The following is a 23,801-nucleotide window of genomic DNA, read 5'->3' as shown; positions in this document are numbered from 1 at the left end:
CATCTTACTATTAAACTCACTATAAATATATTGAATTCAATATCAGGACTTCCCAATATTGTTTTTCCTCCCACTTCTATACTATCCCTTTTTCTCCAATAACCTTAGTTAAAATAAAATTTCAACGTACTCATATACACATACACAGACTGTATCCAGAACAGGATGCTCTCAAGGTGTTTAAAGCCAACTTTCTCTCTCCCCCATCCCCCCCTTGCTTAAAGAGTAGCAATAGAATCAGTCACCTTGGAAACAAACATCACCCAGTGTTTGCAGAACAAACAATGGTACCTTTTCAGCCAGTACCAGGCAGGCAGGGCAAGGGGCAGCCAAGCAATTCTGGGCCCTACAGCAGTGCTAACATATTACATTCATCCAATGCACCAAAAAGTAGTTCAGTACTAAAAATGAAGAGCTCTCCCATGTGTGAACCTTTGGCTAGAAACTCATACAAAATGAGGTTTAAGTCAAGTAAGGCTACCCTGAGTTAGAAAAAAGTCTTTTATTACTTTTGGAATTGTTTTAGATGCCTCATGAATAAGGTAAGCTACACTCTTGTCACTGAGGATTACCTTCTCCAAAAACTAGGAAGAAGTTGCTTTAAAAAACTTTTTCCTCTAATTACTCCTGCCAAACCATCGTGTCATTTTTCTTTTAATATGCCACCATATACTGGTTTTAAAAATATATGTTGCTTGGCACTTTAATCCACATATGAATTTCTAGTATTGATAAAGAAATCTGACTGTAACCTAGAAAATTAAATGACAATTTCTAGAACTCTTAAAAAAAAAAAAACAGTGCTCAAGAGATACTTTATATGGGCCTTGGATATAGCAATAACTACTTTTCGACCTTGGATAACAGCAATAACTAAAGTTTTTTACTGAAAACTTAAAAAAACTAATCAATTTTGAGTAGTTCAAGGCTTAGGGGAGATTTTGGTTGTTACTGTTTTTAAAAATCCCAAATGGGTAGTTAATTTAAAAAATATACACGTGCTCCTCAGATCCTTCAGAATGAAATTTTTAAATGTCCAACGAAAGTAACAGTTTCCTCCTTAGTTTGGGTGTGTGCCGAAGTTTTCCTTCCCACCAATTAAGAAAGAAGGCTGGGCCCAACTGAATTATTTGGACAGGAGTTTGATGTCAGTTAAAGACCACAGTAACTGGCATTTTCTATCACCTCCAGACTAAGGCACAAAGGCCTAATTAACATGGACCAACATGCAGCTTAAACTGGAAAAGTGCCTGTCCTTTTTCTTTCTTTCTTTCTTTCCTTTTCCCCCCTCAAAGATTTAGGTCTTTAACATCCTTGAGTTAGAGTGCACAAAGGGTGTCTAATGCCATCTGACTGAGGTGTAAAAGTCTAATTAACTAATGCTTTTTTGCAGCGACAGTAAATCAGTTAACATTATTAATCTTCCTGCCTGGGCATAAGAGAGTGAGGAGAGCCATTGAAACAGAGCTAAACGCTTAGACTAGGTACCCTTGAAAGCGAAAAGGAATTCTGGAAGTGATGACTGATGACACTGAAAACTACTGAGAAATACTGAAAAATCCAGCCCCTTGGCCTTGCACCAGGCAGCTACTCGGATTGCTGAGGCTACAGCTCTAGAGGAGAGGAAGAGGAGGAGCCAGGCCAGGGCAGAGACTCCCATCACCCATCCTTTCCTTCCAACGCCCCGGGCAGGAGAGCACAATGTGGAGCCTTCCGTGCCTTCATCTAATACTGCACCTTTCCAAGTCATTTCTTGAGTACAACAAACAGAAATTACTACCTGCAGTGGTTTGAACAAATGACTCCAACAGCTGGGCCAGTTAAGCTAGTTTCAGTAAACCAACAACTCTCTTAACATTTGGCTTCTTAGTTTTGCTCATATATCAGGCATCCCAAAACATACATATTATATTCACACTAGCAACCATGAATTTATCAGATGCACCCCCTGAATGCCAAAATCTGATGAGAAAATGCCATCAGCCAGTTTCTGAACCATGCCTTGGTCTGTACAGAGACGATGGCAGTTAACAGCCCCTCCAGGTGACCTTCCAGGATTTCAACTCCCTATCCTTGCCCCCCTCCACACTGCACCCCAGGGGGCAGGGAGGAGGCATCAGCTGGAGCCCTACTCTCTTCTCCCCTTGCAGCTCCTGCCAGTTCCTCGCAGGCCCTGGGACATGACTGCCCACCTCCTGACGGTGGCTAAATGTGACGAGTCAGCTCTGGGCTTTGGGGAAGGAACTCCCAGTGCTGAGCCACTCCTGTCCCCAGATCCAGGGTGATGACCCCAAGTGCAGCAGCTTCCTCCATCTTCTGGAAGAACATCTCAAAGGGGCAGAGCTGGGAAAGGAAGTGAAAGGAGGAGGCCAGGTGCCGAGGCTTTATCTTTCCCCCTCAGGTTTCTGTTTCACTGTCCCCTCTTGAAGGAGGATGTGAACTGATGCAGACTTTTTAAACAAAATTCTAAGGGCAACACAAGCTTGATTAAGAACAACCTTTTAAAAGTCACCTAGTAATACAGAACCCTTGAAAGCATCATGTCCAGAATTCAGTCCGTTCTTAATAGATATCTATGCACTCTTTATGGGTTTAGATGTGTTTAGGACTGTTATTCATGACTTTGGGCACTACTCCCCTACAAATCACCTCTTTTTTTCTATTCAAGAAGGTATCTGGGTGTGAAGCTCACCCACAGTACAAAGATGAAGGGTTACTGGTCCCACTGTACAGATGGCCAGAGCCCTTTAACTGAGACTGGCTGGCCCTCTAGACACCTGTCACCCCTCCCACCAGGTCTACTTCTTCATTAAAGCAATTCTCCCTGCCTATGTTTAGCATTTGCAAAAATATATAAACAAAATGATCTTTTAAAAGTGGTACTGGCTTCCCAAACTCTATTCTTTCCCAAGATCAGCTGATAAATACTGTCTACCTTGCTTTGCTAAGAAACTGCTGATGATTCCCTAGAGCAACTTGAAAAAGCTATAAAAATTTCAAAGAAAGGCAAATTAAATGTTTTTGGAAAATATACAGATAGTAACTAAAATAGTAAACAAAATACCTGCTCCTAGCAAGAGCTCAGAAAAAGGTAGGACTTGGAGATGCTTTTCCTGGAGACAACAACACAGAAACATCAGCAATGAGTCAGCTCCTCCCCCACCAGCATCCTGGGCAGTTAAGCAGCGCAAGGAAGCTGTTGTGAGAAACCAAGAATGCAGAAAGAAGTATCCCTGGTAAGTAACCATAACTATCTGTCCAGCACCTCATTTTAATAAGAGGAACAGACAACCATAAGAGAATGAAGAGAAGTTTTCTGAGAAAGGTTCAATTGGCCAGATGGTCTTTAAGTTGCTGTCCTGCCTTAAAGTAATTTTTCAAGATGCCTAGAAATTCTCTAGATTTATGATACTTTTATGGAAAGGACAATAACTTCTATCTTCATTATGGTTTTTCTGTTTGCTGATTAGAAAGAAAGGAAATACTACCTAGAGGCATCATTATGTCACCTTGCAAGAATATGATACAAGAAATATATTCTGTCCATTTTTGAGATGGAAAAACCAAGGCACAAAGGACATCATTTCATTAACTGTAATCAAGGTTGGACTTGGAGCTAACAAATGCAGCCCTCTCTAAGAGGTCATGGTGAATAATTAAAAGGGCCAAGGGGAGTATGTGCAGGGCCCTGCTGAAATGTTTCTGACAGTCTGGCTGATTCAGTTCACTTCTCCAAGTCCATGCTTTCTTCTGAAACAGAGGTGGTGTTGGGGCTACACTGGGAACTGTTCCATCTATGAGCAGGTGGGAACAAAATGCCTCTTCCTAGCTTGTGGTATACAGTGGCCTTCAGCTCCTCTCTGACTCTAGTCATTCCTGGAGTCAGTAACTTCTACTTGCAGCTAGTAACTAATCTAATCATCATTTCCCTGACATTAGACCTTAGTTATTCACATGTAGGACCAGTCTTCCTCTAGGACAGAGCCCTCCAGGGAATTATTTCAAGGTATTCCCAAGCATCTAAGAACCAAGTAAATTTACACATATATGTATTATTATCTTGCAAGTGTCTGAGAACACTGCTATAGTTAATAAAAGATAAATTCCACTAAAATGTTATTAAGAGTTTTTTGTTGTTATAGCTCCCCAACAGATCCTAAACATATAATTAAAATTGTTTGATCTGGACTTTTTATTTTGAACATTAAAAGAGACTCTTATATTTGGAAAGGTTTGAGAATAAGTACTCTAGGATATCTAAATAGCATGACATTGATTACAGCAAAATATACCACTAAAATAAAAACCAGAAATAAGGAATATGTTGCACCATATGGAATATCCACAACATAGTGCCTTAGGTAAAATGAAAGACTTCTCAAGAGAGTCTGACCCTGTATTTATTTATTTATTTGTTTATTTATTTATGCAAGGCTAGAGGTCAAACCCAGGACCTCATTACATCCCCAGCCCCAAGTGTGAACCTTTAGAACTTTTTTTTTTAACTGCTCAATTTGTTCTGCATTGTTTTGCTTTTTAAATAATCTACTTATTTATTGCTTTGCTGAGGATTGAACCCAAGGGTCTCCTTCATGACAGGCAAGTTCTCTACCACTAAACTATATCCTCAGTCCCATTATTCACTGTTGAATCTCACTTGTACCATGAAAGATCATATGCTATCCAAAATACAAACACATTTAGTTAGTTCAGTATTTTCTTCTGTAAAGTAGATCAATTTCTAGCTGAATGGGTGATGTATACCAGTAATTCCAGCATTTTGGGAGACTGAGGCAAGGATTACAAATTAGAGGCTAGTCTCAGCAATTTAGCAAGACTCTGTCTCAAAATAAAAAAGCAAGAAGGTACAGGGATGTATCTAAATGGCAAAATGCCCCTGGGTTTAATTCCTGGTTCCTCGATAAATAAATAAATTGCTGATTAACTCTACAGTCATAATTTAATCCTAGATTGGTTTCATTTAACCTAGGAAAATCTTTTCTCCCCTCTTTCAATGAGTGCCCAAGGGATGTCAAATAATTAAAACATTAGCTCATGACCACCCCCCCCAATTATGCCAAATGACAATGTGGTTTTTATGTCAAAGAATATTTGAATACACCAGAAAAGACCTGTCATATTATATTAAATTTTGAAAAGACAGATGTAATTTTAAAGGCATGTGTAAAAAAAATTTTTTTTAATTGTCCATACCAGATAGAAGAAGATATACAGTAAAGCATAAACGATGGTGATCTGGGACCTGTGAGAGTAAATAATTCTACTTTCTTTTCCTTTTAGTTCATTTAAATTTTTCCTCAGTGAATGTCATAGGTGCAACAAAGTAATAAAATATCTAATGGGGAAAAAAAGTTTTGATCCTTAGGACTATTTCCTTGGTGATCTCTGAGTAACGGGATGACAGGTCATTTTGATTTTCTTCATAGGCCTTCCTATTATCTACAGTGAATGCGGACATTCTATAGTGGGAACGTTTACACGGGAGTGATTCTGATTTGCCGGCTTGTGGTAATAATGATATAATCTGCTCACTAACACCCTAACAGGAGGATAACTGTGTCTCCACCACACAAGTGTATACACGAGGCCCCTGAGGACAAGACCTCAGGCTCCTGGCTGGCAGGATGCAGACATCTAAGGTAATCCACCACCCAAGTACACCACTCACTCCACACCCCGCTCTGCCCACCCCCCTCCCCATGCAGGCCTCATCTTCCTCACCTGTCAATCAAGGGAGGGTAAGGAAAGTAAATGAACCATGGACCCTAGGGCCCTTCCCAGCTCAAGCCTCTGTGATTATAAACAAAGATGCAAACGTAGCTTAATCAAATCTTGCCAGTCCTAACCAGCATCCCCGGGTAGATCTGAACTGATTTTTCCAATCTGACTATTTGTATTACTGTTTGTATTACCTAAGAGTAAAGCAAAGATAGGAACATTCAATTATTTGAATCTGCTTTTAAAAGTTTCTGTGGATCTGATTCAAATGGATGATATGTCAAGATCATTGTACTTTCATGTGTAACTAATTAAAACAAATTAAAAAATTAAAGAAAATGAAAAGAAAAAAGTTTCTGTGGCTAGCAAATTTCTACCTTTACTAATCTGTGGAACAATTCTGCCTGAAATGAAGGCGCATGACAATGAATGGCTCTAATCATGACAAATACAAGACTGCTTACTGATATCGGCGCTATGCCTGATGCTGAGTATTTATATATAGTTTTACATCATGCCGTATAATCCCACAACATAGATCTGATTGCATCCATTTTACATGTGTAAAAAAAGATCTGTTCAGAAAAAAGACCTGAGAGAGGATGGGCAGAAGTTGTTTTCACCCATGATGTGTGCCTGCTGAGTCACCCAACCATTCCATCTCAAGGTCTCCACCTGCCAACCAGGTTAAATAACCCCTCTGCCTCATTCATTCCCTCAGTGAGCCAGCATGTACCAGGCACTATGGTAGGTGGTAGGGATGCATCAGTGAATACAAATGTTTAAAAAGAACAAAAAGACTACATGGAGCTTACACTCTAGTATAAAAACAACAAGATTTTTCTAGATTTTAGGAAAAAAAAAAAAGTGCCTAATACTTAGCGCTAAATAATCATTACCTGCCTTCTCCCAACTCCCTTTAACAATGGAAAAAGCAGTAGAAAACACAACCAACAAAAGCCATCAGCTTTGACAGCCCCCAAGAAGAAAAATTTTTGCTTAATAAACATATGCAGAAGAGCAGAAATTAAGAGTACACATGTACTGGAGTACACTAGCCTGGATTTGAATTTCGAATCACTGGCTGAAGTGACCTTGGGCTAGTTAAGTACACTAAGTCCCAGCTTCCTCATCTGTAATATGGAAATAACAATGACATCATAAAGTAGAGGCAAATATTAAATGAGATGAAGTACAGAAAGTGAGGGTTAAGGTGTCTTCTATACCTTCAGAGTACATGGAATGATTAGTACAATCTCCCCAAAGCCTACCTTCCATATCTGCAAAATGACAAAGATCATACCAACTTGATAGGGTTGTGGTGAACGCTGCAGAGAAAATGCACAGAAAGTGTTCAGCGTGACTGGTGTATGATGGCACTTATTTATTTCATAAAAATGACTAGAGAATGGGCAGCAGGCAGGGATGGCATCCTTCAGCAATGGACCCCATGGCCAGAGCTCATAAAAGCCTTCCCTGGGAAGAGCACTGTGCTCCTAGTACCAGGCGCCAGGCAGCTTCCCCGCAGAGCAGGATCAGATGCAGGTGGTTGTGAAATGACAAATGCAACTGAATCTGAGTCACCAGGGATGACGTCCAGAGTGTGTGGATTAGGTCGGCGCTGGCTCCAGTTGCCTCTCTTTTAGGCACTTCCAGCTTTACCAGAGGGCTAAAGAGAGCAAAGGAGAGCAGTGGAAGGGGATTTACTACTACTTTGCAGGTTTTTAAAGGAAGGAGTGCTGGCTAGGGAGGATCAAAATGATCTGGGGGGAATTATCAGTAAAAGCTATACATCCAGACTTGCTCTTGTCCCAGTTAGGTCAGATGAAAGGACCCTTCTCCACTTGTGGACGGAGGCAGAAACCCCAGCATCCAAAATTTCAGCATGACTCCAAAACTGGACCAGGGAAGGAAAGTCAGGAGATGAGCTCAAGTGCTGCTGCTATAACACATGGGGGGCCACAGGCAAGTCCACAGTGCTCTGGGCCTGTCATCCTAAAGGACCAGCAACTCTACTCAACACCACACATCTCAGGACATGGACGTGCAAGAAAGCTTTGAGGCGTACCTTCAGGAAGGCCACTGTATTATACACAAGCCCCTTCACCAACATTGTAAACTCCCTACATCATTTAAGTAAATGAGCTCCCCAAAAGGAATCTCCCCCAGGCCAATGGGGGGGGGGCAAACTGGAACCTGGGCATCCAGCTGCCAGGCCACACCTTTCCTACCATAGGACATCATCTGTTTCAAAGGTGGCTCACCTAGAATTGGAGCTATGAAGTCAAATATTAAGCCAGAGGATGTGATTCAGCTTTTCAACATGTTTGTGGCTATAAAGAAATAAAGCTTTCTTGTGTGCAAATCAGGGAAGTGGCTCTAGGCAGTTCAGAGATCCTGAGCACGGCCACTCGGTTCATCCTGTACCAGCTGCCCTGGGATGCACTCTCTGCCTCAGGCCAAAAGCAGGGAGTGAAGGGGACACGGTGGCCATCAAAGCACAGATGCAAAAACCCCACTCTCCCTTTTGAGGATGTGGCCAAGGTCTCAGCAGGCCAACCTGTCACTTCTCTGCTCAAAAACAAAGGACTCCCTACCACTTACAGAAGGAAAGGTGGACTTCTGCCCTACCCCACCCTGGCCCCACGTAAACCTCCAACCCTATCATCTTCTAGTACATCATCTTCAACACCAAATTACACCCTGAACTGCAAACCAACCTGCCCTCTCCGGCTGGGACCTCAGCCCCTGCTTGTGCTTTTCCAGGAAGCACAGACCCAGTCCCGTGAGCTTCCGTGAGCCCTGGCCTTCCCATGGGAACTTGGCACAGGGTCCACGTGGGCTGCAAATTCCTTTCACAACGTAAACTCCCCAAAGGCAAGAACCACCATGTTCCACGTGCCTAAACCAAGTGTCCTGGATACAGAAGTTGCTCAACTGAGGCGCTATTTCAGACTGAAGTTGGAAGCAATCAAATATCATGGGATGCTCAAACCTAAGCAAGATGAAAAGAATCAAGACAAATGAGTTGAGTCAAGGGGTAGGAATTTTCCAGGTACCAAGGTGGAGGGAAATTATCTACAAAAAAAAAAAAAAAAAATCCTTGAGCTGGGGGTGTAGCTTAGTGGTAAAGCATTCACCTAGGACCTGGGTTTAATCCCTAGCACCATCCAAAAAAAAAAAAAAAAAAGACTGTCTTGTAAGACTATGGAAATGTGGAAATGGGCCACGAGGCTTCCTGGCTGACTTCACTAAGTGTATGATCTCAGAAATATCAAATATCTTAAAGCCTCACTTCCTTATCTTTAAAAAGAGGAGAAAGGTAGCTAAGCCTCTATCTGGTGGTTGTGGCCATTACACATGGACATAAATCGTGTTTTCCTTCTCCCAACAGCAGGTAACCAGGCAGGTCACACATGCAAAAGGAATCCAATGAGCAACACTTCCAGATGCTTCCCTATCCCAAAGCCTGGTCCCCCAATGACTCTCTTCAGCTTACCAGAATTTCATTTTCTCCTGCACAATTCTAGCTCCAATGAGAAAACAGATTTTTAAAAAATTAGCAGGGGGGAAAAAAAAAGATTGTCAGGAATATGTAAAAATCACAAAATATATCAATCCATTTTAGGTGGTGTGAAATTATTAAAGTTTGTATTCTGCCCAACCCACCAAATTTATAGGGGGCCTACCCACATTTTTCACAACCCTCTCAGCCGGATCCTTTAGTCTGTGAGTACAAGCTATGAAATGTATAAAGTCAGACTCATAAAAAAATTAATATTTCCTCCCCCAGAGGAGAGAAGGCCCTGAAAACCTAGGTGTACAAGGGAATACTGTCTCTATAATAATTACTAAGTCACTGCTATCTGACTTTGGGGCCTGCTATCTGACTTTTTCCACATCCACTCCAATTTTTTTTTTTAATATTTATTTTTTAGGTGTAGATGGACACAACACAATGCCTTTATTTTTATGTGGTGCTGAGGATCGAACCGGGTCCCGCCGGTGCTAGGCAAGCGCTCTACTGCTGAGCCACAACCCCAGCCCGCACTCCTATTTTTTAAGCCTTGGACACATGCTCTCCCCTTGCTGGTCCCTTCACCAATACTTAGGGAGGTGGATCCAAGCAGAATATGGGAGAATCTGCAGGGCAGGGCTGCTACCTGGCTGAGGTCGTGTTATGCAGCTGAGAAGATTGCTGGCAACGGCTGTAAGACAGCCCCATCTTATGAACAAATTCTGTTTCCACGAAAAGCTTCCAGCCCCCAAAGTTTTTTTCCCATTGGATCATCAAGATTGCAAATTAGCTATCTGCTTGCTCCCACTCCTAGCCTGCATTTGCTCCAGCTGACATACAAACGAAAGATTCTAATGAATAAGTCATCCTCATTTGACTCCCAGGGTTCACCTACTAATATTTTTGAAGGAAAAGAAATGAGCTTCCTCTAAAGACTTCTGCTTTCTGATGAGCTAAAATAATTGAAATTAGTAAAATACAATTAAGGAAGTTTAAACATTGTCTAATTGAATTCTATCTGCTGCAAATAAATATTCCTACCACCTTTCAATCATTCTTATTATTTTTTTCAGGCTGGGTAAGTACTCTACTGCTGAGCTACACCCCCTGTCCTTAATTGTCACTTAACACTGCTTCAGAAGGCAGCTCACAAGCCCGGGGCTTCACAATTTCTTGAAATCAAAAAAGGGAAGAAATTATTCCATTAAAGAGGGCACCAGATTTCAGGTCCGTGCTGCACTTTGCCAAACATGCCGTCTCCTCAATGTTTCTAACGGGTGAGCGGTGCTCTCTCTCAAACACAGGGCTGCTCACATCAGGGCCCCGCTTCGAGGCACTTGGGGGCCCACAATCCACAACAGCCTATGAAATAGAGCTCCAGCCAATTTTTCCAGGTTGAATACCTTTCACACCCCAACTTGACACAGCATTCTACCCTCCCGCCACACTCTCTGTCCTAGTCTGTCTCCCCAAAAGCTTCATATTTTTGTACTCCAGGTCCTGTACTTAAACTGTTTTTTCTGCCCAGAAGAACGTTTTGTTTTCCCTTCCCCACATCCTTCTCCACATGGCACTCTTCAGAATCAAGGACATCACTTCCTCTGTCCCCAGCCACCTCCCACTCTGCATGTCTTGATGGCTGTGAGTTTTGGGGCAGGGACCATGTTTCTATTCATCCTTGTGTCTCCAGAGCCATGTACCTGGGGTTAGATGTCAAGGCCTGGAGACCAAAGCAGGTTTTCCCGTGGTGATCTTCCACATTCAAAAAAGCAGGAGCACAGAATTGCCTAATCCCGACTGCTTCTCACTATTCTTCTGCTGAAATTACCAAACTGCCCTAAGCAAAATAACAATGAGAGCAATAGTAGTAAATAGAGAACATAGGTCAGTTATGATCGAGCCGGTAGCTCACAAGCCTCAAATTCTGTTTTGTTACTACTTTGAAAATAATCCTCATCCACAGACCCACCAACAACAGGGAACAGACCTTCAAATGCATGTCAAATTCAAGATCTGCCTGTTCTATAACTGGCTGAGATCCCACCGCCCATAAACGGAACAAGGTGACCCCATAAACGGAACCTCCCATAAATGGAACAAGGAACATTGGTGACCTCAATCTCCAACACCCTAGGAAAGATGGGACATCTTCTCACCATCCTCCACCCGGCATAGCTCCTCCTTCTTAAAAAACAAAAAAGCAAAGAACACCCCCCTAGAGACAACCTCATTTGAATCCAGACAAATTTTAAGATTAGGTTAGTAATTAAAATCAGTTCACTTGCTATTCCTACTTCACTAGCACCAAAGATCATCACTAAGTCTCTGAGAATCACCAATTCCAGAGCAAAATTTCCAGTTTATATACTGAAGAAAATAACAGTAACTTATTACAACATAAAACAACAAACCTGTTTTTCAAGGCACTGGTCCTGCAGAAACCCAAAGCCAAAATAAATTCCTCACTTATGCGGCACGCAGTTTCCAGTCTTTTCAGAAGTGGTCAAGGTGCCACTTAAAAATTTTGAAAAAGGGTTCTGGAACTTTCAGTAAGGTTAAAAGGGGGTGTCCACAATTGAGAGAGAGGAAACCCCCTCCCCCCAACACACCATTTATCACACAAAGGAACATCCTACACTTCTTTCATTTCCAGGGCACCTTGCACCACATGAAAGGATGCCTCTAGTCCACGTGTGAACTTTCCAGTGGGGCCCTGGTGAAAACACCCTTCTAGGCAGGATTTACTTGGGGTGATACCCTACACCTCTTCCAGCTATCTCCCACGGTGCAGGCACTTGACATTCTGCTTTAGTGTCCCCCTGATCTCCCCTTCTAGGACACAAAGGCCTGGTCAGCTGGTTTGGGTGCTAACACCACCTCTGCATGCTGCTCACTCTACGAAACGCAGACCTCCTCTCTTGACCCTCGTGGGTGATGGTCTAACTCACTGCGGCCAATACTGGACAGAACAAGCAATGGTTCATGGGTGAACTATAATCAGCTGATTCCAGAAAGCAGAGACCCTTGTTCTTGCCCATCGCTTCCCTTGATATGCATCACAGGGAGGGTTCCGTGTAAAGAAAGTTCCCAGGAAATATTTATTTGGAGAGTAGATCCTGTCACCACAGAAGGGAGGTTAGCAGTGTTCGGGGGGCAGGCAGGCTCTGGAACTCGGCACTATATGAACCCTACTAGCTGGCTCTATCTCTGGGTCTCAAATTCCTCATCTGAATCATGGGACAACTAATTGTACCCACATTATTGGGTCAAACAGGAGTCGTGAAGCATGAGTAAAATTATGCACATCAAGAACTCAGGACAACAGTAACTAGGTTAGACCTCTTTACTATTCCTCCCACTACTACCATGCCCAGAGTATTTCACCCAAAAGCCTAATGACCAAAAAAAAAAAAAAGGGTGAAAATCTAACTTTAGATTGCAAACTTGGCAGAGTAGAGACATGAAGTAAGTCTAGCAAGGGCAGAAGAGAAACAGGCTACTACTTCCCTTCGGGTTTATCAGATGTAAAGCTCAGACCTGTCTTGCCCGTGATGTCTCACCAAAGGCGGTCTGCAACTCACACACTGTTTGGGGGACTCATTATGTGTACTCTAGGCAGAATCGTTTGTATGAATAACTGCGGTAGTTTCTGCTGTTGAAAAGTGGATTTTTGTGTATTCAGCTTTCAGCGGAGAAACAAGAAGTCACACTAGCTACTCTCAGGCTTCCTAGAGATGAGTCGTCCACAGAGTCCTTCTAAAATTCCATTTGCAGTGGAGATAAAAATCGAGTAAGTCACAGCCTCTAAGTATAAGCATTTGACCAGCCCAAATGATACTACCTCCCCAACACACATACTCCCTTCCCCTTGGAGTGCACCTCAAAACAGACACATGATCACACACCATCTCCTCACCAGGGCAGAATGGAGTGACAGACACACAAAGCAAGCTTCAGAACACCCGTGCCACTGTTATTCACCCACAGAAGGGCCAAGGGCTGCTTAAAAAAGACACAAGGGCTGGGGCTGTAGCTCAGTGGTTGAGCACCTTGCCAGCATGCGCCAGGCCCTGGGTTCCATCCCCAGCACCCCCCACACAGCAACAACAACAACAAAATAAACAACAGCAAAACTGAAAAGAAGGGTGCCAGCCCACCCCCCCCACACACACACACACTCTCAGTACTTCCTGAGCAACAGGACCAAACACACAGAGCTCTAACTCATTCTAAGGCAGAGCATCCACTTTCATTTTACAGCGCACATCCCAAAGTCACAATGGCTCCAGGTTCACAAAGATGGGACATATCACAGATATCCTTGGTCATATCACAGGGCCTGGCCTAACTGATACCACTGGGAACTTCCCTGAAGAAAGCTCACTGAAACACCAAAGCATTTATTTCTTTATTAACTTATATCATAAATCTCCTCAGGAGCTTTACGCTTCAAAAAAGCTACAGATGGGCTGTCCAAAAGACTGCTTGTTATACGTTTGTCACCAGAACATGGTTACTCAACGGGTAACTGATGCCAATTTTGGTATTTATAAGATGATCATCTAGTAAGTTATATTTATAACAAACTTATTACATGTTCAAATCCATACTTCTGCTTAGATCATAGTGAGAAGAGGACCTCTGAGTTATTAGTGTAATACCCTAAAAGTTAATTTTTCCAAATTTAAATTCCAAAATTTAAGCTATTTAAAAAGTTCTTTTCAGCATCTTCTCACCAAGCTATTTCATTTTTAAAAACAAGCAACGGCAAGATCTACGTCCCACCCCCACTCCCACCCCACTTAGTTCACTTGATCAAACACAGGACTGGAAAACAGTGTGGGGTTTATCTAGGTTCCAGTTGATGCAGGAACATCCATGTTCCCAAGCAAGAGATGGAAAATCATTTTCTCCCCAATGTGGGTAAAGGACCAGCGTTACCTGGGGCCTAATGGGATGTGCAGGTTACATCCGTCAGGATTGACACCATAAGAGAAAAGTTTTGCGGATCTGCTGGGGCTTACACCTGAGCTTTTGACGAATCGTAAGGATGACGTCAGAGAAAAGCATTTTACAAACCCAGGATAAGACTTTCTTGAGAGAACATCTTAAAGGAGGGGATCCCAACTCAGACACATGGGGACAGTTGGTCAGCCAGTGAGGCAGCAGCCCCGTCTCTAGGAAGCAGGAGCCCTAACTAAGAGATGGCCACTGCTGAGCACTTCCTGCACTCTCTGGCGGAACTCTGAGAGTCAGACCACACACTGCCGCCCCTAGAAGCAGAAAGCACAGGACAGCTGCACCCCAGCTTCTATTCTATACCAACTGAGGGCAAAATGCATCTCTTTCTGGTTCCAAGAAGATTCTGTCTGCCATGAAAAGAAAAAGGTGGGGGGGGGCATGGGAAAAATGGAGGAACTGTGAGTGGGCAAAGGGGAGGGAAAGGAGGGGAGGGGGCATGATGCAGGAAAGATGGTGGAACAATATGGTCATCATTACCCTAGGTATGTGTAGGACTACACATATGGTGCAGCACTACATGGTGTATAATCAGTAGACAATCGGATAAATGAAAAGCTGCGCTGCAATTGTGTACAGTGAATCAAAATGCATTCTGCTGCCACATATACCTATTTAGAAATAAATTAATTAATTTAAAAAAAAAGAAAATAAAAGGTTAACTCAGTGAACCCCCCAGGACTGCCTGGGGGTAAATATCAAGTCCACTATCACCAGGTGTTTAAATACCAGATAGACAATCATTTCATGGGACAAGTTCTACTTCTCGTGGAACGGGTTAAATCTGAGCCTCTGGCACCCAAAGATCTAGGAGGGAGCCCAGCGCACAATGCTTTTTTTCTTTACAGAGGTTTTTTGTTTTGTTTTGTTTTGTTTTTCTGAATGAACTTTGTTTTCACACAGATTACTGGTAAAGCAAAATACTGATGTAACTCTAAGACATTAAGGGTGTCAGGTGACCACTAAGGTCCTGTATGTGGTTCTAGTTAAGAAATAAGTTGGAAAACCAGGTCAAGAAGCAATGTGATACCAAGTAAGGGACCTGAGCAACTGCAAGAGTCCTGGCTTGATTCTCTTCCCATGAGCCCTTGGCTCACAGGTCCAACACATAAAGCATCACTAAAATGAACAAAAACATGGGGATAGGAATGTGGCTCAGTGGTAGAGTGCTTGCCTGGCATGTATGAGGTCCTAGATTTGATCACCAAAACCATAAAAAAATAAATAAAATTAAATAAACAAAAGCTTAAATGCTTTTAAGATTTAGGTGCACATTTCATCTGATAACCATTCAAAAGCTCAGGCTAGCCGGGCATGGTGGTGCACACCTGTAATCCCAGCAGCTTTAGAGGCTGAGGCAGGTGGATCATGAGTTCAAAGCCAGCCTCAGCAATGGTGAAGCACTAAGCAACTCAGTGAGACCCTGTCTCTAAATAAAATACAAAATAAGGCTGGGATGTGGCTCAGTAGTCATGCCCCTGAGTTCAATCCCCAATACCAAAACAAAAACAAAAGCAAAAAAAAAGCTGAGGCAATCTGCAAGAACCCTTTCCTTTTCTCTTTAGCATCAGGAAATATTAATAATTGACAATTATTCTTATCATTTAATGCTGGGGATTGAACCCAGGGGTTCTTATCACTGAACTACATCCCTAGTTCTTTTTATTTTGAAACAGGGTCTCACTAAATTGCCTAAGCTGGCCTTGAACTTGTGATCCTCTTGCCTTGAGCTGCCAAACTGCAGGGATTACAGGCATGTGCCACCATGCCAGGCAGCATCAGGAAATTAAAAGGAAAGAAAGAAAAGGTGGAGAGAAGGAAGAAGGAAGCCATTCATTTTGCTCCCAGAGACAAGAATAAAACTTCCGCTTCTCACTATTATATAAGTACCTTTCATGTTTCATCCAGGCCAGGTACACACTTTTTAACCAAATACAACATAATAGAAGCATAAAAAATGCTTTTGAAAAATTGAAAACATAAGCATAAAACTCAAGGGAACAAATCTCATTCATAAACTCTGCTCTATCCCACATTCTAATCTCAGAGAGTTACAAAAGCCAGAGACCTGGAAGTCATCTCCTTCTTCCCCCATCCTGCGCATCCCATCACCTAGTCCTTCCTCCTCTTAAATCTCTATTAAATCCACCCAAGTTCCCCACTGCTGCTGCCACCATACTTCAAGCCACCAACGGTTTTCAAATCCCAGCCTTCTAGCTAATCTTTATGCAAACAGAAGGTCAAACAGCGCCTCCTTTAACCCTGGTCTATTCTCCACTGTGGGTAGGAGTGATCTTTAAAAATGCAAATCTCATCATGCCCTCCACAGCCCCATACTTTCACAGTGTCCCAGAGTTCTTAAGAACTGCCAGCAACATGGTCTTCTTTCCCCCACCTACCTCACCATCAGTGCCATCTGTTTGTTCTGTTCTTCCTCCAGACACACCAGACTTCTCTCACTTCCCTGGACACATCCCCGCTTCCAACCTCTGGGTCTTTGTACAAGCTGTTCTCTGAAGTACTCTTTTCTTCCTCTCACCATCCTTCAGGTATTAGCTCAAATGTCACTTCCACAGGATGCCTTCTTTGAGCTGCTACCCAGAATCCTCCACTACAGAGCTTCCTTCCCCTGCCTCCCAGCATTCTCTGCCAGGATGCCTTCCTCTACCTGCTTCCCAGCATCCTCCACTCCTGACACATGGAGAGGCTAAACTTCATATCCTAAGTTCATGTCATGTTAACTTTTAGCACTCAGCACAGTCATATGTGACCTGTTGTGGAACATGCCTCTTTATATGCAAAGTATCCTCTATGCGGCTAGCAACCGTCTCTCCTTCCCTTACTTGTAAGTAGCCTTAGTGCTTATCATAGTGTCTTCACCTAGTACATATTCAAATATTTATTAAATAAATAAAATCCATTTTTGTGGGGGTGTACTGGGGGTTGAATTCAGGGGCACTCCAATCACTGAGTCACATCCCCAGCCCTATTTTGTATTTTATTTGGAGACAGGGTCTCTCTGAGTTGACTAGCACCTCACTTTTGCTGAGGCTGGCTTTGAACTCATGATCCTCCTGCCTCAACCTCCTGAATCACTGGGATTATAGGCACGCACCCTGGTACCTAGCTAAAAACCCATTTATAAATAATAATAATAATAATAATAATAATAATAATAACACCATGAGACTGGCAAGCTTGGCTATGGAAAATTGCTTGTTTTCCAAAAAGAGACTGAATCTGATGTGGAACTGGAGACACCTAGCATACCATAAGAAAAAGGGTAAAACCTTACGAAGTTCTTGAACAACAAATGGTCCTCAGAAACCTTATTTTCATGACTTAAATACAAATTGAAGGGGCTGAAGGGCTAGCTCAGTGGTGTGGTAAAACACTTGCCCGCCGCCTATAAGACACTGGTTTCAGCCCCAGCACCATAAAAAAATAAATACAAATCAAATTCAGAAATGTGTAAGTTAAACCTCCTCTAAATTAAACTTGTTTTCAAATTTGAAGTAGAATGCTTTAACCAAATACATTAAAAAAATTTAACTAACCAAGTCATGGAAAAACTACTTAGGATGAACAGTTTTATAAAATTATCCAGCAAAACTATTAAAAGTCCTATAGTCAAAGAGAAAACAGCTTTTTTTAAAAAAAAAATCAATTTTCTATATCAGAGAAGAAAATAAACAAACTTCCTTCGAAATAAGATTAAGTTAAAATATCATAACTGAATGCACCTGCCAAAACTAAGCCTAAACTCTAACCAGCAGGTAAGTACTTATTAAAGAATATTTAAAGTTCGTGTGTTGAGGTGTGTGGGGGTGTGCTAGAGACTGAACCCAGGGCCTCACACATTTTAGGCAGCAGCAATAATGAACATAGTCAACTGGGATTTCATCCACCCCATTCTCCTGGCATCTTCCCTATTTCTGAAAATAAATGTACCACTTTTAAAAGAAAATTAAGGAAAGGTTTTGAGATGATTTTGCATATTCAGAGACATGTTTCACAACAAAGCCTCAGCATAAAGGGAGCTCTCCTAAAAATCTATCAATGATTCTCTTTATAAATATGATCTACAATCAACTTTCCTCAAGCATGTATATATTGCACACACACACACTCACATATGCAAATAAAGGAAGATTTAAACTCTGTAGATTTCTGGTTTGGCATTTTGTTTAAAATCCAAAGAGTAATGGGGGAAAAAAAAAGTTAAATTATACACACATCAACACTCCTATTAACTCATACCACTAATGAAACAAAACTCTAACTAAGGAGAGAAAATGGGCCCACACATTGGAGTTCTGAAATGATTTTGGTCTTTGATCTGGGTGCCCATCCCTCCTATTTAATGTAAACTTCAAACCAAGAGCCTTGGAAAGTGATTATAATTAGTAAAGGCCCCAGTGTGACAGCTTTTAGTGCAACCAGGCATTAACAAAGTTTTTCTTTTTTTCCCCCCTCTTTAAATGAAGCTGAGCCAACTTTTATTTTAGAATTTCTAAAATTCAAAAGTCTTTCCCACCAGTGTGCACCAAATCTTTGCATGATGGGTGTGCTGAAAACAACTCTTTACATCCATTTCCTTCGCTGAATTTATAGTGCTATTTGGGCCTCGGCTTCCAAATTACATGTGGCTCTTCTCCAACAGCTCTCGTTGTGTCTGAGGAATCCACACACAGTGCTGAGAGAGCACTAACTACGGAGTCGGTGGCCTAGGTGCAAGGGATGCAAGAAGGCTCTGCTCAGAACGCTGGAGCAACATGCTAGAGACCAACTGCAGCAGAAAAGCCCAACAGATGGGGAGAAAGTTCTTCTGGAGGAGGGCGGAATACTCCCCAGAAGAGGTGGCATGGGGATTTGGAAAAAGGGTAAGAAAGGCTCTTTGCTAGGGAAGGGGACCGGGACACAGCAGCATGAACAATAAGCACAAAAGCAGACAGAAATGACTCCGAGTGGCAGTGGTGGAGAAGAGAGGGTGGCGAGGGCTGGGACTAGACGTTGAGCTTGGAAGCAGCCAATAAAGATCCTGAGTGACAAGGAAGGAGCTTGGGTTTCTTTCCATAGACAACAGGGAGCCAAGAGATGTTTTTAAGTCGGCAAACAACATGCCCAGCTCTAGTTTTTGAGGACGAGGACTCTGGCAGAAGAGTGCAGATGAACTAACTGCAGGCGGAGGAACTGGTGGCAGGAAGTCAACTCAGGAGGCATCTGCCACACGGCGAGGGTTTCAGCAGAACGTTAGGCTGCGAGACAGTCCAGGACAGGGGTGAGGTTCCTGGCCTAGAGGACTGGGTGGACGTGTGCTTGAGATCACTTTTCAGAAAGGAGGGAGATGACTTTCACTTTTACAAGTACCTGCAGGGGGAGGTACCTGAAGGTTCCGGCTTGGGAGAAGTTGTAAGTGGATAGAGCCAGGAGTTGCCCCATAGTTGAGAAGAGAGGGCAGAGAAGCACCAGGATGCAGAGTGACAGGGCTCAGCTTCCAGGATGCAGAGGGACACAGCCGAGCCATGGCAATGAGCACCCCCAGCAGTCAGTCCACTCGTGCAAGAAGGAGAGAGAGAGCTGTCATCAAGAGCTACCTGTGTCTGTAAGGTTAAGAGGGAGTCAGGCCTTGGGGGGCAACAGTCTGCCCAACACAGGCAGCCCTTCCTTTTCTGGAATTCTGTTCCCCTTTTTCTTCCACTCTAGTTTCCTCTATGTCTCCTTCCTATGTTGGGGGCGGGAGTGAAGGACGAGACCAAGGCAAGAATATAAAAATAATTACTGCCTCCTTCCCCATCCCTTCCAGCCACCGTGCAACTCTCCACTGGCTCTTAAGAGGAGACCACTGAACAGAAGACCCTGCTCACAGGCGCTGTCAAGAAGGGCAGATTGTTATGTAAGAAATTTGCAAAAACTTGAGGAAACAAAATAAGGGAGACCATGAGTACAAAAACATCAAGCAAGTAGGGGCTAGTTCAAACACTTAAAAGTATACTCCACATAACTCAAAACTCCAGGGAGAACTGGCGGATGACAGCACCAGAGCAAGTCTCCTTAATGACTGGAGAAGTGACTCGGAAAGCTGAGCCACCTATCAGAACAGCTTCCTGGTGCCAGGGAATCTGGTTTGTTTTAGAAGCAGACGAGTTCTAGAATTTTAATTTACTAACAGGGTTTCCAAACATTACGGTTTTCCCCAACCCCCCAGTTTTCTGTGAAACCTTGAACTTACCAACCAAGGTACCTTACAGGCATGTAATAAGACCTTACTTGCTTTATGGAATTTCAGATTTCAAAATAAAATGCATGCAATACAGGGAGAACCTCAAGTCTACTTGCAGGTATGACAGGCCACCACTACTATGCTGTTTTTTTGTTGTTTTTTTTTAAACAGTGCTCCTGCATGCTGGGCAAACTTCACCCTGCGACCTGCTACTGCACTTTTAAAGCAGACTTTCTAACCTTGGAGGACATCTGGGGCTGAATAATCTATTGGAGGTGGGGGAATGTATCCTGTGCTCCACAAGAGGCAGAACAGCATCTCTGGTCTCTCCTCAGTAGCAACTGTCCCCTCCCAGATCAGGACACTCCACAGTGTCTCCAGACACGGCTAAATGCCCCCTGGGGAAGAGCCACCAAGTTGACAACCACTCCTTTAAATAGTGAGTTCTAAGTTTGCCACTGGCTTTTTCCTTAAAACTCATTCCTAAGCAAATCTCATTAAGAAGAATTTACTAGTTCTGTTTGCTCTCCACCCTGGAGGCAAAAAGAAAGGACTACATTTCCCCCATTTGAACACAAACTCCTGGGCAAATTCTGCCTAACGTAATTGAGTTGGGTAAAATTCTGGAAAAGGAAATCCAGAGTGGATACCCACAAGGCTTCCTGAGCTCAAAATACACCACTTTTTTCCATATATAGATTTTGACTTTCTGGAACATTAATTTTATCCTTCCAACAATCCCATAAGGTAGAAAAGCTCCTGAATGGGCTGGAATGTGGCTCAGTGGCAGAGCACTTGCCTAGAATGCACCAGGCCCTGGGTTCCATTCCCAGCACAGGTTGGGGCTGGGGGGGTGGGGGGTGGGGGGTGGCGTGTAGAAAAGAGTAAAGCTACCGAAATAACGTATATAATCACATTCGTCAATAGCAATGCTGCCAAAAGCTAAGGAATTCCCTTACACCTTCAAATGCAACAGGGAGTTAATTTCAAAAAGTTCTTATTTTAAAACCACACACACAGAGAAAAACAGAGTGCACACGTTTAATGCTAAGTCCTCTGAGGCCAAGCTGATTCTAAAGAACAGCTGTTGTACAGTCAGGCTGGACTTGGGAGTTCTGGGTCTGGCTTGACTTCTCACCAGCCCATGGGTAGATCAAGGCATAGCAGTAAAATAAAGCTGCTCTGGGCTCAAACTCAGAACTTTTGCTAACGGCCTTCACAAAAGCAGGTTGAAACTAACTCTGTCCAAGAAGGTACGCGGAAAAGTAATTCAACCAGCAGACTCAAAACGTTTTTATAACAATCCTACTCTACAGTCTCAGGGAGGGCGGGTGGTGGAATACCAAGCAAGCTCAGGGGAAAAACAAATAGAGCATTTAAAAGCTTTATCTAATTACCCCCACTGAGACTTTTTCTCTTCAGTCTGGCCGTCTGACAAAGCCAGTGGGGGTTTTCATTCTCTCTCTCCACCCAGTGACTTCCACCCGCCCGCAAGCAGTCTTCCAGCCTCAGGTGAATCCCCGCAGGAGCAGCCAGTCCCCAGTCCCAGGACTTAACAGAGGTTTTCAAATTCTCTTAGCGTTACAGGCTTGAATCACACAGAGCAAACAGTCTCCACCCTCTCCCATTGCTTTGTCTGAGCACCTATTCACAGGCAGCCACCTTTACTGATGGACAGACAACGACGTGCCCTGCAGTCCCATCAAAAGCAAGATGCACCCGGTCACTGGAAGGACAGCGCCCTGCCCCCTCCTTTCCATCTCTGCCCCACCCGCCGCTGCCAAGGAGCAGAGTGCAATCTCCAGCCACGCTCGGGCTGCCCTTCAGGCCACGTTGGACACCCAGGCAAGGGGACGAGAGAAACTGGGGGAAGCTGGGCTGATGACACTGCCTACGGAAGGCTGCTAGCTAGGAAAAGCTCCTCCCCACCTTCCTCATTCTTCCACCTCACTGTAAAGAAAACACCAGCGGATGGTTTTCCTCTCTGTAGTCTGCCTTCCATGTGGGAGTGAGGGAAATTAAAAGTAAGTGATGCATTTCAGAAAGCACATCATGAGCCTCCCTCTGGGTTTCAGATGGTACACCTTTTACCTCTGATTTACGAGGTCCCCCCAGGGTGTGGCAGGCACTATCTGACCCCTGCCTTTTGAAGAAGGCTCTGACTATTCCTACCCCAAAATCACTTTCTGAGAAAGAGAGAGAAGAAACAGCACACTTATTTACCCATTTCCTAATTATATTTGGATGTAAAAAAATATGACTCAACAATGTGTGTTCAACAGGTCAGATGTACACAGATGACCTTGAGACACGGAAACTTCTACCTTCACACTGGGGCTGCGTTCAATCAAGGTGATGGTTACCAACCCTGGCTTCAGATTTCTACCTTTTATCTTGCTGCAAACATACTTAAAACACATTTATGGTAGAAATGTAATGCAAACCACAATTGTTATTGTTTTCTAACATTTGCTCAGTTCCTCTGAAGAGATTCTGAACCTAATACAATTCTTTTTTAAAAGGTAGGTATGAACTGAGCTGAATAAACTGAGCCAGAGAGGTGGGGTAACATGGAGGTGGGGACATATGGAGGCCTAATCTAAGAGTGGTAATCTCAGTGAAGGGGGAGAGAAAGCTATTGTCCCCTTATCAGGTGAGACTATACTGCATAATTTCTATTGATACCTATGCTGCATTTCTTTTGAGCGCATATCTGTTTAATGAAGAATATAAGTAAGGTATCACTTTATGGATTATGTAGACTTTCCAAAACAAAAAGTCTTATTAACATGTGAGAAAAGGTGCAGTTACATACACATATCCTTGGGAATGCTTAACCTGAACACATTTGGTAACAGAAACGAAGTCACCTCAGACAAGCTGCCATTTGACACCACAGGGTTAGGTCAAAGAAAACTGAACTTCAATTAAACACATTACAAAAGAAAGATTATTTAAATATGACAACAAAAACAAAATCAACATTAACATTCTACCTTTCTAGGTCAAAGGACCTGGAGAGTTCAGAAATTGATTAAATCCAGTAAATAATGTAAAACAGGGAAGGACTCCCTTTCAAAAATGCTTCGGTTAATTTTAGCATCCTTCTGTTTAGCTGCTTAGCAACCCTTATCCTATGACCTTCTAAGCACCACCTACTTTTCAGAAGGATAATGAATAGAAACATCAAAAGGATTCACTTCTGACTGCATCTAGAGAGCAGGTTTAACCAATTTTTATATTAGTCAAGTTTATATTAATTATGCCATGGAAACCCCTAAAAGGACAGAATTTTTCAACTTC

The 23,801-nt window shown here is 42.9% G+C and overlaps 1 protein-coding gene across 9 annotated transcripts in view; it reads right to left on the bottom strand.

Annotated features, from left to right (window-relative positions):
• Rreb1 (ras responsive element binding protein 1) overlaps nt 1-23,801 on the bottom strand; it is a 180,368-nt gene that overhangs the window by 103,845 nt on the left and 52,722 nt on the right. The gene's annotated exons all lie outside the window — the stretch shown is intronic.

This window comes from Ictidomys tridecemlineatus, chromosome 8 (genome assembly GCF_052094955.1).
Source record: "Ictidomys tridecemlineatus isolate mIctTri1 chromosome 8, mIctTri1.hap1, whole genome shotgun sequence".
In the NCBI taxonomy this organism is placed as follows: Eukaryota; Metazoa; Chordata; class Mammalia; order Rodentia; family Sciuridae; genus Ictidomys; species Ictidomys tridecemlineatus.
The sequence above is the reverse complement of the archived record's forward strand: the minus strand, read 5'-3'. Positions and strand labels throughout refer to the sequence as shown.